The sequence below is a fragment of the Mirounga leonina genome, unplaced genomic scaffold, assembly GCF_011800145.1.
Source record: "Mirounga leonina isolate KUSES-001 unplaced genomic scaffold, KU_Mleo_1.0 Mir_174, whole genome shotgun sequence".
NCBI lineage: Eukaryota > Metazoa > Chordata > Mammalia > Carnivora > Phocidae > Mirounga > Mirounga leonina.
In genome coordinates, this window is record NW_023270451.1 from 3,622,451 (window position 1) to 3,640,147 (window position 17,697).

A 17,697-nucleotide genomic window follows, 5' to 3' on the forward strand; every position below is an offset into this window, starting at 1 on the left:
GGCTCGGGTTTTTATTCGAAACTTTCTGCTCGGGCCGAGCGTCCCTTTGCTGCGCGGCGGCTGCGCCCGGGTCGCGCTGCGCGGACCGGTGGGCGTGTGCGCGGGCGGTCCCCGGCGCGGCTCGGCAGCCCGCGTTGTGACGGGGAGTTGATGAGTAGGGTGGTGGTATTTAAAACGTGCCGGCCGCCGGCCACCTCCAGCCGCGCCGCGGACCGGAGTGGGAGCGGCCGGCGCCGAGGAGCCTTTCCTGGAGAGCGGCTGCGAGACCGCAGCGCGCCGCCGCGTCGCTCCTCCTCTCTCAGGTTTAGAAAGCCGACCAGCGTTCAGCGTCTTTGCTCCTAGATTTGTGGCTTCCCTCCTCCTTCTGAGCAAGGGATACTCGGAGGGTTTTTGGTCTTTCAGGGAATGGCAGTCCGTGATCTTGAAAATCACGAAGCATTTCTTGTTCGGGTTCCTTTGGGGGGCGACTCTGCGGCCTTCCTAGGCTTTTCCCCTTCCTGTCCGCCTGGGTCTCTGCCGCCTGGTGAATTTCTTGCTCTCTATGAAAACTGCCTGAGGCATTACTGACGTGGCGATGTATCATGACAGGATTTTTGTTCACTCCAGATGGACTGTAACTTGGAAGTATTTTCAGGGTCTCTCAAAATGGGGGTCTCGATATACTAATGCCTTTCTTTTTTTTTTTTTAAAGATTTTATTTATTTGAGATAGAGAGAATGAGAGACAGAGAGCATGAGAGGGAGGAGGGTCAGAGGGAGAAGCAGACCCCCCGCCGAGCAGGGAGCCCGATGCGGGACTCGATCCCGGGACTCCAGGATCATGACCTGAGCCGAAGGCAGTCGCTTAACCGACTGAGCCACCCAGGCGCCCTACTAATGCCTTTCTTAAAAAATTATTATAATGACGGGAAAATACTTATTAAGGACTTGAGGAACTGGTACGTAAAAATCTGATTTTGGATTCTTAAGACGTTAGAACGGAATGGACATGGTACTTTGAGATGCTTTAGAAAATTAATGCTGGCTTTCAGGTCAGGGCCTTAAATTTGGGATTTCCTTTGAACGTTGGGAGATTAAGCCCATCAGTAAGGAGAACTGTAACGTTTAGGATCCTGAGTATTGGGTTTTAAAAACAACTTTAAATTTAAAGCATTTATTTTCACATAGTGCATTATGTTTAGAAATGTAAAAAGGAATTGAAAAAAGCATGTCCCCAGTTTTGGGAATGTCTCTGTGTTTGTATGTATGTATGTATAATATGTATGTGTGTATGTTATGTGTAGACATACATGTAGAAAAGCACTTAGTTAACTAAGTCAACATGTGTTTCATATTTTCATATTTCAGGGTATGACTTTCCTAATGGCCAAGAGCCTTTTTTGGTGTACTGCAGTTTGGATTTATGTGGTATGTTTATAAAGAATTAGCATATATCCACAATATACAGTTTTTACTCTCACAGATTAACCTTCCAGATTCTTCCATTGTGTACTGTATTTATGTGATAAGATTTGAGGGAAAAGCCCCCAGGCAATGGCTAAGTAAATTGGTTGGTCTGCAAGGTAATTAACAAGAGGAGACCAGCCCAATTATATAACTGATAAAATGCAGTGCCATTTTTTGCTTAATTCTTTGAATTAAGACATTATTTTATTTTTATTTTTAAAAATTTTTTTTAAAGATTCTATTTATTCATGAGAGAGAGAGAGAGGCAGAGGCAGAGGGAGAAGCAGGCTCCCCGCGGAGCAGGGAGCTCGATGCGGGACTCGATCCCGGGACTCCAGGATCATGACCTGAGCCGAAGGCAGTCGCTTAACCAACTGAGCCACCCAGGCGTCCCAAGACATTATTTTAAAGGAATGCTCGATATGATTTATTTATTCATGTATTCAACAAGTATTTGCATGTCTTTCCTTGGAGATGGTGATAGAGCTTTAAATAAGACAAAGCTCCCCATGAACGTCACATTCTGTGGGTATTGGGGGAGAACCCCAAAGAAGAAGACAAATCAGGATGGCCATTTCAGATAGTGCTATGAGGTAGGGGCGTTAAGATGGGAGGTCTTAAGTAATAGTGATAGATGACATTTAGCTTTACTGCCTCTTACCCCTTGTGACAACACTGAGGTAGGCACTGTTGTTCATCACCATTTTACAGAAGGGCAAGCAACATGCCCGGCTGCAAAGTTGACTATAGGCAGCCTGGGACTAGAGTCCACACTCAGTTCTCTGAGGAGGTGACATTTGAACAGAAACTAGAATGAGGAGGAGGAGAGATGGGAGTGTGGCAGAGGACTTTGGGAGGAATGGGCTAAGAATGTTGGAGGACCGCAAAGGTTAGGGTGACTGGAGTGCTTTGGGAGATGATGATGACAGGGGAGGATGAGAGTGGGTAGGGCCCTGCCCTGTAGGCCATCGGGAGGCTTACCGATGGGAGTGACAGGATCAGTTCCTGTTTTAAAAAGAGCACTGGCTGTCTGTGGAGAACGGATTGTCAAGGGTAGGGGAGAAGTAGAGGCTGGGAGCTGGCCTTCTGTCTGTGAGGGAAACCATAGTGACTTGCTTGGTTCAGGGTGCAAGCAGCGGTGCCAGAGAGAAGTGGTGGAAGGGCCTTCAGGAGCCGGCTGGTCTGAGGAGAAGTCCTCGTTTTACAGGCAGCCCTGACAGAGGTGAGAGTCACACAGTTAGCTGCGTTTGCACCAGAATTCAGGTCTCCTGATGCCCAGTGTTTTTGCTTTTTGATTAAGCCTCCAGAGGAAGAAAAGGAGTAATAGATCTAATTTTAAACCGTATAAATATAATGAGTGGCAAACCTAAATTATGTGACAACATGGGCCTGGCTTGATGTAATATGATCTACTTTTGTCATTATCTACTTGTATACGCAAGCTGGCTCTTCATTCATTTTCATTCAGTGAGCTTTTATGAATTGAGCCAGTTCCTGTATCCTACTTTTTTAGTACGCTGGAATTTGTAGTTGTCAGGAATAGCATTAAGATTTCTCTACTTAGCTGAGTCAAAATTTTAATCTCGTCAGATTGTTCCAGTGAGTTTAGTTTGCTAATTATTGATTGACCTGCTTTGTGTGTAACAGGCAGCAGGGAAGGACTACAGTGTCATTTCGATCATGAATCTCAAGAATTAGCTAAATCATATGGCTTGGCATAGTGTTGCTTTGGGGCATGAGTGAATGAATGTATGAATAATATTTTTTAAGGATCTTTATATTTTTTAATGCATGTAACTTTTCCATTAGGACATATCTTTTAAAGTGTGTAATTTGCTGCTTTTTAGTATATTCACAACGTTGTGGAACCATCACAATGATTAATTCCAGAACATTTGCATCCTCCCCCCCGCCCCCGCCAAAAATAAACCCCATACTTTTTAGCACTCATGCCTCATTCTCCCCTGCTCCTAATTTATTTTCTGTCTCTACAAACTTACCTATTCTGGGTATTTCATATAAATCGTATCATACAATATATCAGTCTCGTGTCTGATTTCTTTCACTTAGCATAGTGCTGTCAACGTTCATCCATGTTGAGGCATGTATTAGTACTTCATATTTTTGTAGTGCCAGAAATGTTGCATTGTATTGATACGCCATGTTTTATTTATCCATTCATCCATTGATGGACATTCAGGTTCTTTCCACTTTTTGACTATAAATTATTATAGTCAAATTATTATTATTTTTAAAGATTTTATTTATTTATTTGACAGAGAGAGACACAGCGAGAGAGGGAACACAAGCAGGGGGAGTGGGGCAGGGAGAAGCAGGCTTCCCGCGGAGCAGGGAGCCGGATGCGGGGCTCGATCCCAGGACCCTGGGACCATGACCTGAGCCGAAGGCAGACGCTCAACGACTGAGCCACCCAGGCGCCCCTATAGTCAAATTATTTTAAAAAATATTTAATTTAGAGAGAGAGAGCTTGTAAGCAGGGGGAGGGGCAGAGGGAGAGGGAAAGAATCTCAAGCAGACTTCTGTGCTGAGCTTCTCTTGTTACCCTTTAAGAGTCAGACCCTGCCCTCAGCCCTAACCCTTGGCAAGCACTGATCTGTTCTCCATCACTGATTTCGCCACTTTGAGACTGTTACATAAGCGGAGTTATACAGTATCTAACTGTTTGAGATTCTCTTTTTTCACTCAGCATAGTGCCCTTGAGACTCATCCATGTTGTTGGGTGTGTCGGTAGCTCATTTCTTTTTACTGCTTAATAGTGTTTCATGGTGTGAATGTACCAGTTTATCCATTGACCTGTTGAAGGACATTTGGATAGTTTCCAGTTTTTTTTTTTTTAAGATTTTATTTGTTTATTTGACAGAGACACAGCGAGAGAGGGAACACAAGCGGGGGTGTGGGAGAGGGAGAAGCAGGCTTCCCACTGAGCAGGGAGCCTGATTCGGGCTTGATCCCAGGATGCTGGGATCATGACCTGAGCCGAAGGCAGACGCTTAACCACTGAGCTACCCAGGCGCCCCTAGTATTCTTACAGGTAAAGCTGCTGACCATTTGTTTACAGATTTTTATGTGAATGTGTTTCCATTTCTGTAGGATAAATACCCAAGAGAATGATTGCTGGAGGACTTATGTTTGTACTTTGACTTTCTAGCAAGTTAGCAACTTGGTCTCTTGATGTGTGTCTTTCCCTCTCTCTCTCTTTCTTCCTCTGTGTGGTATCTGTGATCTGTGTGTGTGCTTTTGGTGATGGGATTCTGTGCTGGATCCTTTGGGCTTTTGACTTTTCTGTTGGTGGGTGGATCCTGTAGGTTATTGCTTGTCTGGGTTCTGTAGTCTAGGTTCTGACTGGTATAGAAAATGATAGGCACGGGATTGGTGGCGTTGGGTCGGTAAATCACAGGTGAGACAATTTAGGAATGCTGTCATGCAAGTTGATATCTTTATTGGGTAAGCCTCAACCCTTTCCTGTAGTATAAACTCAAGCTCACAAACGCATGACCTTGGAATACCTCCCATGGAAGGTAATCACTTATTTTTGACTTCTTGTTTTGCTAACACATTGTTTACTCAGCAAGTATTTTTGCTTTCTACAATACAGTTCAGTATAACAAACATATATGAAGCAGATTCCCAGTGCTAGGCAGTGTGTTGTATGCTAGGAATATTAAGAGAAATAAAGCCTAGTTCTGACTGGCAAGTAGGAGAGCTGTCTGTGTCTCATGGTCAGTAGACCTTTGTGGGACACTGTGATAAGCACTGTGATTTAGGTGCCGTGGTGCTTTGATTGGTAAGGGAAGGCTTTAGGAAAAGACCTTGTTTAATTTTAGCACTACTCTTACTCTAATGAAATAGCTTTTTTTTTTTTATGACTAGAAGTAAGTAATACAGTCTTGGTGGAAAATTCAGACAGTACAGAACGATTTATTTATTTATTTATTTTTTAAAAGATTTTATTTATTTATTTGAGAGAGAGAGAGTGAGAGACAGAGAGCACGAGAAGGAAGAGGACAGAGGGAGAAGCAGACTCCCCGCCGAGCAGGGAGCCCGATGCGGGACTTGATCCTGGGACTCCAGGATCATGACCTGAGCTGAAGGCAGTCGCTTAACCAACTGAGCCACTCAGGCGCCCAGTACAGAACGATTTAAAGAAATAAACATCAGTTGTAGGTCCACCAGTTATTTTGGTGTATTATCCTTTTACTTGTGCGTTTTTTTCCCCCAGCTTTATTGAGATAGGATTGCTGTATAATGTGTAAATTTAAGGTGTACAACATGCTGATTTAATGCATGTGAAATTGTGAAATGACTGCCACAGTAAGGTTAGTTAACACCTCCATCCTCTTACATAATTACCTTTTTTCTTTTTTTTTTGTGGTGATAACAGTTAAGCTCTACTCTCTTCAGGTATATAATGCAGTAGTGTTAATTATAGACTACTTGTGCATTTTTGTGTTACTGAATTATAGGGTATCTGTGTATGTGTATAGTAAAGTGCACTACTTCTAAGTGTATAGTTTGATGATTTTTACGTGTATTCATACCCTTATAACCACCACCCAGATCAAGATCCAAACCCTTCCAGGACCTCCCTCATAAGGTTGGTTCCTCAAGCCTCTCCCCAGTCTGTGCCCTGCCACCCAGAGGTAGCCATTGTGCTCTTATCTGTCATTATTGATTACCTACCTGTTCTTGAACTTCATATAGTGTATACTCTTGTGATTGTGTTCTTCATATTGAATATACTTTTTGTGTGTCTCACAGATCCGTGAGATTCGTCCATGTTGTTGCAGCTAACCAGTAGTTCACTGTTAACTGCTCTGTACTATTCCATTGAATGAATATACCACAATTTACTTGTCTATTCTGTTGATGAGGAGGATTTTTTTTTTCAGGTTTTGGTCATTATGAATAAAAAGCATTCTGAATAATTCTGCATTATGAATAAACATTCTTTTTTGTTTATTTTATTTTTTATTTTTAAAGGTTTTATTTATTTATTTGACAGAGAGATACACAGAGAGAGGGGGAACACAAGCAGGGGGAGTGGGAGAGGGAGAGGCAGGGAGCCCGATGCAGGGCTCCATCCCAGGACCTGGAGATCATGACCTGAGCCGAAGGCAGATGCTTAACGACTGAGCCACCCAGGCGCCCCTAAACATTGTTTTTTAAAGAAGTGCTCACTACCGTACAGTTTGTAACTGATGGTAGTATTTTTTTTTAAGATTTATTTATTTGGGGGAGAGAGAGTGGGCTGGGGGAGGGGCAGAGGCAGAGGGAGAGAGAGAAAATCTTCAAGCAGACTCCCTGCTGAGTGTGGAGCCTCATGAGGGGGGTGGTGGTGGAGGCTCCATCCCACGACCCTGAGATCATGACCTGAGCCAAAACCAAGAGTTGGACGGTCCGCCGCCTGAGCCAGGCACCTATAAACATTCTTGTGTATGCTCTTTTGTGGACATTTGCATTCATTTCTCTTGGAGATAAGCCCTTGCAGTGGAATCGCTAGGTTACAGAATAGGTATATACTTAGTGTTAGTAGTAAGGGCAAAGATATTTTTCCCCCAGCTTTATTATGATTGAACTACTTTGATTGAACTTGAACTTTTGATTGAACTACTTTACTCTCACACCAGCAATGTATGATAGTTTCGGTTGCTTTACATCTTTGCCACACTTGATGGAGTCATTCTTTTTAATTTTGGCTATTCTGGGTATATATTGATAGCTCATTTTGGTTCTGTTTTGCATTTTTCTGAGTGATGGTGTTGAACATCTCTTCATATGTTTACTGGTCATTTGAATTTCCTATTTTGTGAAGTGCTTGTTTTGTCTTTTGCCCTTTTAAATATTGGGTTGTAAGTCTTTTTTTCTTGTAGAAAATTATGATACTTTGAGATATAATTTACATACCATAAAATTCATCTGCTTAAAGTGTACAGTTAAGAAGTTTTTAGTAGATTCAGAGTTATGTTAAACTGATTTTTTTTTTTGTTAAAGATTTTATTTATTTATTTGACAGAGAGAGAGAGAGAGCGAGAGCAGGAGCACAAGCAGGGGGGAGTGGGAGAGGGAGAAGCAGGCTTCCCGCCGAGCAGGGAGCCCGATGCGGGGCTCGATCCCAGGACGCTGGGCTCATGACCTGAGCCGAAGGCAGACACCTAACCACTGAACCACCCAGCCGCCCCTGTTAAAAACTGATTCTTAGAAGAGCCAGTAGCAGCTTGCCAAGTAAGTAAGAGGGGGCAGGGTGAGGGCCTTCCAGGCAGAAGCAGTATTGCAGCTGGTATAAACATGTGGAAGTGTAAATGGCGTGCTTGTATTTCTGGAATGTCAAGCAGGTAGGAGAGGCTGGGGTGCAGGGTGTGGTGACCCATGAGTGGAGCTCATCTATCTGAGGAACTTGACAAGGGATTGGGTAGCTGTTAAGAGGCCCAGGTTGAGATTTTTAGAAAGATTACTCTGCTACTGTGTGGAGAATGCCTTAGAGGCTAGGAGATCTATTAGGAGGCTCTTGGAGGAGGCTTCGGGAGACGGGTGACTATTAAGGAAGCAGTAGAATTCATTGAAGTTAGTGTCCAATTTAATATGGGAGGTAGGTGGGAGGGGTCTAGGATGAATCCCAAGTTTCTGAATTAGCAAAATTTGTGGATGGTGTTGTCATTCCTCAGGATAGGGAATGCAGAGCCAGTTTGGGAAAAGCTACTGATGGCTCTGGTTAGGCTCTTAGAGGTGTCTGGGTGAGTCCAGTTAAAGATAACTAGTCAGTGTTTGCACCTAGAGCGCTGGGAAGAGCTGTGGTTAGGAGATGCAAATTGGGAGTTGTTAGGAATAGCTGTTGGTGGCTACTGGTTGAAGGTGCTGAGTGTGAACAGAAGAAGGCCACAGGTAGGGTTGTGGTAAAGGAGGAGCCAGAGAGGAGAACCAGGAGAAAGGTGATTCACAGAGACCAGAGTCATGGTCTGCAAAAAAGTTCAAGAGATGAGCCCCAATCTTGGCCTTTGATTTTGGCAGTTAGGGAGTCATTAGAGACTAGTGCTTTTAGACCAGTGGATTTGCTTGAGTGAATGGGATGACAGGATGTCGGAGTCTTTTTTTTTTTTTCTTTTTAAAAGATTACTCCTTGGAAAAAAAAAAAAAAAAAAAAAAAGATTACTCCTTGGGACATCTGGGTGGTACAGTCAGTTCAGCGTGGGACTCTTGGTTTTGGCTCAGGTCGTGATCTCAGGGTCATGAGATTGAGCCCTGCCTGAGGCTCTGAGCTCAGTGCGGAGTCTGCTTAAGACTCTCCCTCTCTTTCTGCTCCCCCCCACTTCAAATAAATAGATAAATCTTAAAAAAAAAAATTACTCCTTGAGTAACCTTTCTTTGTGTAAAGGAGAAAAGGTAGAGGGAGTGGTTCTTGAGAAGTGGGACATTCTCCACCCCCACCCCCCCACCTAAGCAGATGGTAAGGAGTCAGTAGAAAGGGAGAGGTTGAAAATACTGGCAGGGGGGATTTTGGAGCAGAAACCCTGAATTGGGGCGCCTGGGTGGCTCAGTTGGTTAAGTGACTGCCTTCGGCTCAGGTCATGATATTGGAGTCCCTGGATCGAGTCCCGCATCGGGCTCCCTGCTCAGCAGGGAGTCTACTTCTCCCTCTGACCCTCCCCCCCCCATGTACTCTCTCTCTCTCTCATTCTCACTCTCTCAAATAAATAAATAAATCTTTAAAAAAAAAAAAAAAGAAACCCTGAATTGACAGGAAGGGGTAGGATCAGAGACAGGTTTGCTTTGGATATGAGGACAGTGACTTTCCCTGAGATGAGGAAGGCTATAGGTTGCATGAAAAACATGTTCCCAGACCTTGCAGAAATGTTACATAATACGCTATATAGGTACTGTATTATCTTTGGAAAATTAAAAAAAAAAACTGGAGTGGAGTAACATCTGGCCCCTAGGGTTGTGGACCTGTGGTAAGTGCAGGAAAGGTTGGCTGTTAATAGGCTTCTGGTGTTAATGCTGTCCTATTTTTTTCTCAGTGACATATCCAGCTGTCCCAACTGTGTTGCATTTCCACATACTGAGTATGTTCACTTCTCTGTCTGCTGGAGTTCCATATTGTTTTAATTGCTGTAGTTTGGAATACATTTTACAGTTTTTTGGTAGGCTGGAAGCTCTCCTCCATCTCCCATAAACACCTTGTTACTCTTGTTTTTAGAATTTTTTAGGCAATTCTTGCATATGTATTCATTAAGATTATAATTCTAAGTCCCTCCCCCAGTTTGCTTTTGCTGTTTGGTTTGAGGTAATTGAATTTGTAGATTAATTTAAGGAGACCTGACAAGTCTTGAATTAGAAACACATTTTAAAAAATGACTTTTATTTATTTATTTAATTTTAATTTTTTTTAAAGATTTTATTTATTAAGGGAGAGAGAGAGCACAAGCAAGGGGAGTGGGTGCCACGCACCGCATTCTCAGACCCACAGCCCTCACCCAGCGCGTTTTTATCGGTCAGTCAATTCCGCATTAATGCCGAAAGTAACATTGGTTACAACCCATTTGGGGATAAAACACATTGTACCTCCTCCTCAAAAAAGTATCTTTCAGTGAGATACTCTAGAAATAAAATAAGCAGGAGGATAAGACTCCCCATGTGAGCGACGGCAGCACCTAGCTGGCACCGAAGCCAACGCCCAGGCACGGGAGTCCCAGGAGCCAGGAATTCCTTCCAAGTGCACGGTCCACCTTCCCTCTTCCTCATCTCAAACTTCTGCTCCAGGTTATGAGGTACCCCTGGGTTGAAGTTTCTCTTTACTCCTTCCCGCACCCTACCTCGTTAACCTGCATGGTCACACAGCCCTTCCAGAGGCACATCTACAAATGTCCAGTCCTACGGGGGATGCCGGCCCCCACACGGCCCCCACACTCTACGCTCCACTAAAGTGAGTAACAGTCATGGGTTACAACGTATCAAAGCTTAAAACATTCAACAGCCTCATCAGGGTGTTCCATCTCGGGCCTCTTTTTAGGCCCCACATTTTAAGACCCTGACTTTAGAATTACAGTGTCTAAAAATATTTACATTAATTATTTGTCCAAGAGATAGCTGAAATAAATGCACCCTGGAATTGATAAATCAATCATTAATTTGATTATTAGCAAAGCAGTGTGACCACAAAGATATTCAATGCAGAACTGAATTCAAATATTGGGGGCAAAACATTACATAATACATTTTGCAGGATTTATCTAGTAAGGCTCAGAACTCAGCATAAAGTATCATATATGCCCAAATACATAAAACATGGTCTTTTCCCGAAAATTATCCCTCAAAAAAGAGTTTCCTTATACTCCAGTCCTTACAAAGTGTTTCTTATGATAGACTGCTCTTTCAACTATCCTATCTTTAACATAATAAAGGAAAAAATCTCCAAGACAAGAGGAAAGGAACAATCAGGATTATGGGAATGCTAGGCTCGATGGCTTGATGGCAGGGGACAGAAGATCACTCCCAGAGGAGCTGGTTAGACAGAATGGGGGAGGAGTGTAAGCCACTCTTCTCTGAGAACCATCTGGGGGAACTGGCTGAAATCACTGTAATCAATACTAATTTGGAAGGCTTAGAGACATCAACCCCATAAAATCAATTTAAAAGGAGGCAAGTAAATTCAACACATTTTTGGAACTATTCCTTAAGCTATGGCCTCATTAACGCTGTACTCAAGCCTGTTTTTAAAAACTGTTTTTAAAAGCAAGTAAATCATTAAATTGTAATAACAAATGTAATTCCATAAAACAAACGAGGAAAAACAAAACAAAACAAATGTCTCATTGTTTTGCAAACAGTTAGCTTTAGCCTGGATCAAATATCCAGTGTCAGTATCCTGTATGGAGTCAAGAGTGATGCACCTCAGGTTAGACTGAAATAAATATCACAGGCTCTCCTGGGACTATCTTCACAGCTTTTCCATATATTTAAACTTGTTCTAAAAAATGAAGTTTTTAAAGAGATAGGACTTGTGGTTACCAGAGGCAGGGGATGGGAGAAGTAGAGGAAGGTAGCCAAATGTACAAACTCCCAGTCACAGCATGATGACTATAGTTAACACTGCCGTACGGTACACAGGAAAGGTGTTAAGAAAGTAGATCTGAGGACTTCTCATCACAAGGAGAAATTTGTTTTTCTTTTCTTTTTATTGTATCTATACGAGAAGATGGATATTAGCTGAACCTATTGTGGCAGTCATTTCACAGTAAACGTAAATCGGACCATCGTGATGTATTCAATTACTTCTCAATAAAACTAGGGAAAAAATTAAGTTAAAAAGTATATACCATGTGCTCTGGAAAACCATTAACTGATTCAAAAAGCATTTTTTAACATGTTTAAAAAAAACATGTTTCAAAAAAACATTTTAACATGTTTCAAAAAGAAAATCTAAAAAGTCAAAAAAATTTTTTTTGAAAATCGATAAAACAAGGAAGACAGTGATGAATCTCCATAACCAATTACTCAGATATAGCAATTTCAAGATTCTTATAACTTTAACAGCTTTATTGTGGTATAACTGATGAAGTTGTATATATTGAAGTCGTGTATCATGATGATTTGACTTACATATTTTTGTGAAATAATTACCACAGTCGGGTTACTTAACACATCCATCACCTTACAGTTACCATTTTTGTATGTGTAGTGAATCAAAACACTTTTTTTTAAGATTTATTTGACAAAGAGAGACACAGCGAGAGAGGGAACAAAAGCAGGGCGAGTGGGAGAGGGAGAAGCAGGGAGCCTGATGCGGGGCTCGATCCCAGGACCCTGGGCTCATGACCTGAACCGAAGGCAGACGCATAACGACTGAGCCACCCAGGCGCCCCTCAAAACGCATTTCTAACTGCAAAAAGCAGTTTTAACTGCTTCACGAAACTTAAGAGGAAAAGAGAAATTCCTAAAGTAATGTATAAATTCACTTGTGAATTTAAATTTATGTGTAATTAACTTTAGAAATTAAATATCGTAAGTAAACATTTGACTATTCCATCTATATCTCAGATTTACATATTCAAGTTGTAGAGAATCTTAATCTCACTGGGGAATTAGGAGACTTAGAATCAAGGGTGTCTTATATTCAGGTACATGAGGTATCTTACAAAACAAACTCAACCTGAAATGTTCCCATGGAGACATACTAGACAAAATAAGGCACCCCCACCAAAACAAAGAAAAGAAAAAATTCTCTTGTTAATACCTGTCCACACAAGTTACTCTAGTGCCTCCAGAAGTCTAGACTGTGCTACTTTTAACCTTGGCTGATAATGCTCCTGGAATCAAGGCAGGGTACGAGCTCAAAAACCTGGCAAACGCAGATAAAGACATTTTTTTGTTTTTGTTTTTTGGGTTTGTTTTTTGTTTTTTGTTTTTTTTTGGAAACAACACAAGATTTGTTGTCAAAAATCTAGGGGTCCTGGGCGCCTGGGTGGCTCAGTTGGTTAAGCGACTGCCTTCGGCTCAGGTCATGATCCTGGAGTCCCGGGATCGAGTCCCGCATCGGGCTCCCTGCTCAGCGAGGAGTCTGCTTCTCCCTCTGACCCTCCCCCCCTCATGCTCTCTCTCTCTCTCATTCTCTTTCTCTCAAATAAATAAAATCTTTAAAAAAAAATCTGGGGGTCCTATTAAACCTTTAACACAAACAGAGCAAGACAAAAATCTCTTTAATCCTTAGCCACCAACACAAATAACATTATCTGCCTTTATCAGATGATGAGACAAGACCATGACAGGTAAATTCTTCATAAACTGTCAAGACAGATAGAAGAACACTAACCCTTGAAATATGAAAGCCATCAATGATGAACTAAATGAATAAATCTAACGAACTTTTTTCAAATCTCATTCTCCTTGGACTTCTCTGGCCCATTTATTTGTCCTCTTTACTCTGATCTTTAGCTTCTTTCCTTCGTTTTGCCCAACAAGCATTCCCGCAGTCTGAGGCCCCAGCCCTCCTCCATCAGGAAGCTGACCTTGCTGTCCTAACCATCCCTGATGCGATGCGTCTTCTAAGTCCCAGCCTCCCAGATGGGCACCAACTCCCTACAATGTACCTCCTTTTGGCCATGTGCTACTTCAGATTCCATGTGCCTAAAATAAAATCTTTTTCCCATCTCCAAACAAGTCTTCCCAACTGTCTTATTCTTCCTTAAGTGTAACATTTTCAGTCAAACTAATGCTGTTATTTTTTTATTGCTTCTCTTCTTCATGTTCTGGTTAGCTCTAGTCCTGTTGACTCTTCTTTACAAGAGCTTTCCAGAATTTGACTTAAAAAGGTTCACTGCCTTGATTCAATTTTTCCAGTCTAGGACTCTACATAATCTAAAAAATGTGAAATGCAGACAAAGGTATTCACTGAAATATTATAATGCCTAAAAACAGGAAACATTTGTCTAGAATAGAAAAATGTTTAAGCAAATTAGTTAAATAGATTATAATGTTACAGAGTCAATAATGGGTTGTAAAAAGTTTTTAAGGACATTAAAGATGTTCATGACAAAATGTTAAATAAAGAAAGAATACAAAATCATATATGCAATGATTAATTAAAAAAACAACAACAACACAGGAAAGGAAAAAAAGCCTAGAAGGAAATATATAAAAATATTAACAAAATCCTATCAGTGCATATCTTGCTGGATGGTGACAATGAGTCATTTTTGTTTTCTTCTTTCTATATTTCTGTAGCTTCCAGATATGGTACATAATATTTTTAAAGTCACTTTTTTAGGGGTGTTGGTAGAGAATGTGACTTGATCTTGGGTTGTGAGTTCAAGTGCCAAGTTGAGCACAAAGCTTACTTAAAAAAAAAAAATCAAAAATAGGGGTGTGGCACCCAGACAGGTGTTGGTCACCCTTACGTTGCAGTAGCAGAATGCTAAATACAATTTTACAGAGAACTCTTCTATGTAAAGTGGAAAAAGTTCTGGGAGAGTTGGCAGGTGCGGGGTCCCCGCTGCCCGGCCTTCCCCTCGTCCCCTGTGGGGCTCCCCACAGCGGCTTGGTGGATGCAGCTTCACATTTCTCAGGCCTTCATTCTTCTTCCTTTCTCCCTCATGAAGGATCAAAGTTACTTGGTTTAAGTTACTTACCCTGTTTGGTGCCTGAGCTGGTTAGAGTGATTCAGTGGTCTTCAAAACCACCAATTGATCTGCAGAAAGACAAGCAATTCTGGGTCTGATACAGAAGGTAAAGTTTCTGATCCCCCAATGTGGGGCTCGAGCCCACAACCCTAAGATCAGGAGTTGCACACTATACCGACTGAGCCAGCCAGGCACCACAAGAACCTTATTTTTAATTCTTCCCTTTACTGTCTGGAAAAAATATATATATATTCTCTTTCCCTGAATGGAGATGACTATTGGCATGCCACACAGGTCTGGACTGTTTGTCACGTGCAGATATGGTAAGCCTGGGATGGAAGTTAAGTCAGGTAGAAAAGTTTAGTGTATAATAAGATAGATTTTAAAAAAGGTATAACTTTGTTTTCTGTCTTAGCTTTGAAAACTTGTATTATGTTTTGCTTTTGAGTACCTACAAGGCGGAGACTTTCACTGTCCTTACACAGAATACTGTGGGTCTAACAGTAAGAGCAGGTGTTCTCTTTCCCTCAGCTCCCCTCATGCTACCTGCAGCATCTTTGTCATCAAGTTGAGGGACACTCGAAGAGACGTTTACTTTTTGGAGGATCCTGGGCTTTGTCTATTAACTCTGTGTAGGAAAAGGCTATCTCACTTCCCCAGCTTAGCAGAGAAGAGGTGATGGGTTCCCATTTCCCCAAAGTCTGGTTTACCTTTGGATATTCTTTGCTAAGGCTCATATTGCTGTCAGAGGTAGCTGACCAGGGTTTGAGTTTTGAGGGGGTCACTTTTCTGAGTGGTGTTAGATAATTTAAATTTTTTTTTTAATGTTTTATTTGTTTATTCATGAGAGTCAGAGAGAGAGAGAGGCAGAGGCAGAGGGAGAAGCAGGCTCCCCGCCTAGCAGGGAGCCTGATGTGGGGCTCGATCCCAGGACCCTGGGATCATGACCTGAGCCGAAGGCAGACGCTTAACCATCTGAGCCACCCAGGCGCCCCGATAATTTAATTTTTCTAAAGCTCAATTTCTTCATCATAAAGTAGAGCTAAGAGTACCTACCTTACCTCTCAGAGAATAAATGGGAGGATTAAGTGAGATACACACACACACACACTCTGCACATAGTAAATGCTCAGTAAGTGGCAGCTGTTAGTTTTATGATATTTCAGTTGTATTTTAGAGATTCTTGTAACAGGAAAAGGCAGGCTGTGGAATTGTGGGGAAAATTTCTTATCTAAATGTGCACATGCCTTTATTTTGGCCAGCTTAAATTTTTTAAAGTTGAGCTGCACTTGACCCACGATGGTGTATGAGTTTCAGATGTGCAGCATGGTGATTCAGCAACTTTGTCACAGTGGCATTGCTTGTACTCTCTCTGCTGTACCTTTCATCCCCAAGGCCGACTTATTGCATGACGGAAGTCTGTACCTCCCTCCCCACGGTACCCGTTTCTCCTGTTCCTCCATTCTTACTCCCCTCTGGCAACCATCTGGTGTTAGCTTGTTCTCTGTGTTTATGGGTCTGTTTCTGTTTTTTGTTTCTTAGTTTGTTCATTTATTGTTCACATATAAGTGAAGTCATGTGGTATTTGTCTTTCTCTGTCTTACTTCACTTTGCATCATATCCCCTAGGTCCATCCATATTATTGCAAATGGCAAGATCTCATTCTTTTTTATGGCTGAGTAATAATCCATTATGTTTGCATGCATGCACTTACACCGTATCTTTTTTATCTCTCCATCCATTGGTAGACACTTGGGTTGCTTCCGTATCTTGGCTATCATATGTAATGCTGCAGTGAACATAGGGGTACATATATTATCTCTTCAAATTAGTGTTTTTGTTTTCTTGTTTTCTTTACCTACTAGTGGAATTACTGGATCATAATGGTTTCTATTTTTAATTTTTTGAGGAACCTCCATACTGTTTCCATAGTGTCTGCACCAGTTGACGTTCCCACCAGCAGTGTAAGCGGGTTCCTTTTTCTCCACATCCCCACCAACACTTGTTATTTTTTTCTTTTAAAGTTTTTACTTACTTTTTTTTTTTAATAATCTCTACACCCAGTGTGGGGCTTGAACTCAACGACCCTGAGATCAAGTCACATGTCTTCCTTTTTTTTTTTTTTTTAAGATTTTATTTATTTGAGAGAGAGTGTGTGCACACAAGTGGGGGGAGGGGCAGAGGGAGAAGCAGACTCCCCACTGAGCAAGGAGCTCGGATGTGGGGCTCGATCCCAGGGTCCCGGGATCATGAAATGAGCCCAAGGCAGATGCTTAACTGACTGAGCCACCCAGGCGCCCCTGAGAGTCACATGCTCTTCCAATCGACCCAGCCAAGTGCCTCAACACTTGTTATTTCTTACTTTTTTTTTTTTTTTTTAAAGTAAACTCCACCTCCAATGTGGGGCTCTTGGGACCCTGGGACCCTGAGATCAAGAGTTGAGTACTTTACCTACTGAGCCAGCCAGGTGCCCCTTTTTAGTCCTTTTTAGGCAGAGTCTAAGAGGGAAATAAACATTTGGTATCCCTTGTTTTATGAAGTAAATGTACTTTGGGTAAGATTGAAAAACCACTTTTTATAAAGGGAATTCTAGTTTCCTGTTAGCTAATATTAAGAAATCAAAGTGATGTTTAAAACAAAACACCCCCTTCCCGCCCCCCCCCCCAAAAGTGATATTTTCCCATGAAAAGATTTCTTAAGAGTTGAGAACTTTGGCTAATAAAGGGTGAAGGTGGGTGTCAGGCCTGAGCCGTGGTGTTGTGCTTTGCAGCGCTGCGCATCTCAGGGACTTCACTTTCCCAAGCTTTGCCTGTCATATTTTCTGTAAGACCAGAGAAATCCCTCTTAAAGGGGAGAGATTCTTGATTCTGTAACCTGAAGTTTTTAAAGATTGAAAATAAGCCTCATTCCTTCTTTTTGATAAAGATGTAATCTTGTATGTCACTATGAAAAAGCAAATATGGTTGGACATGCCTTAATTTTGAGCTGAGTATATATGACATTGAGCTGTATGAGATTGGCTTTTTTTCCTTTAGTGTCGGATTCTATCATTTTTCTTGTGGTTTATCTCATATCCATAAATAGCTAATAGAGCAACTAACGTTTATTAAGCATTTGTGTCT

General features: G+C 41.8%; 1 protein-coding gene across 4 annotated transcripts in view; it reads left to right on the plus strand.

The window, feature by feature from the left end:
• The window catches only part of SRPK2 (SRSF protein kinase 2), a 248,444-nt gene that overhangs the window by 943 nt on the left and 229,804 nt on the right, over window positions 1-17,697 (plus strand). The gene's annotated exons all lie outside the window — the stretch shown is intronic.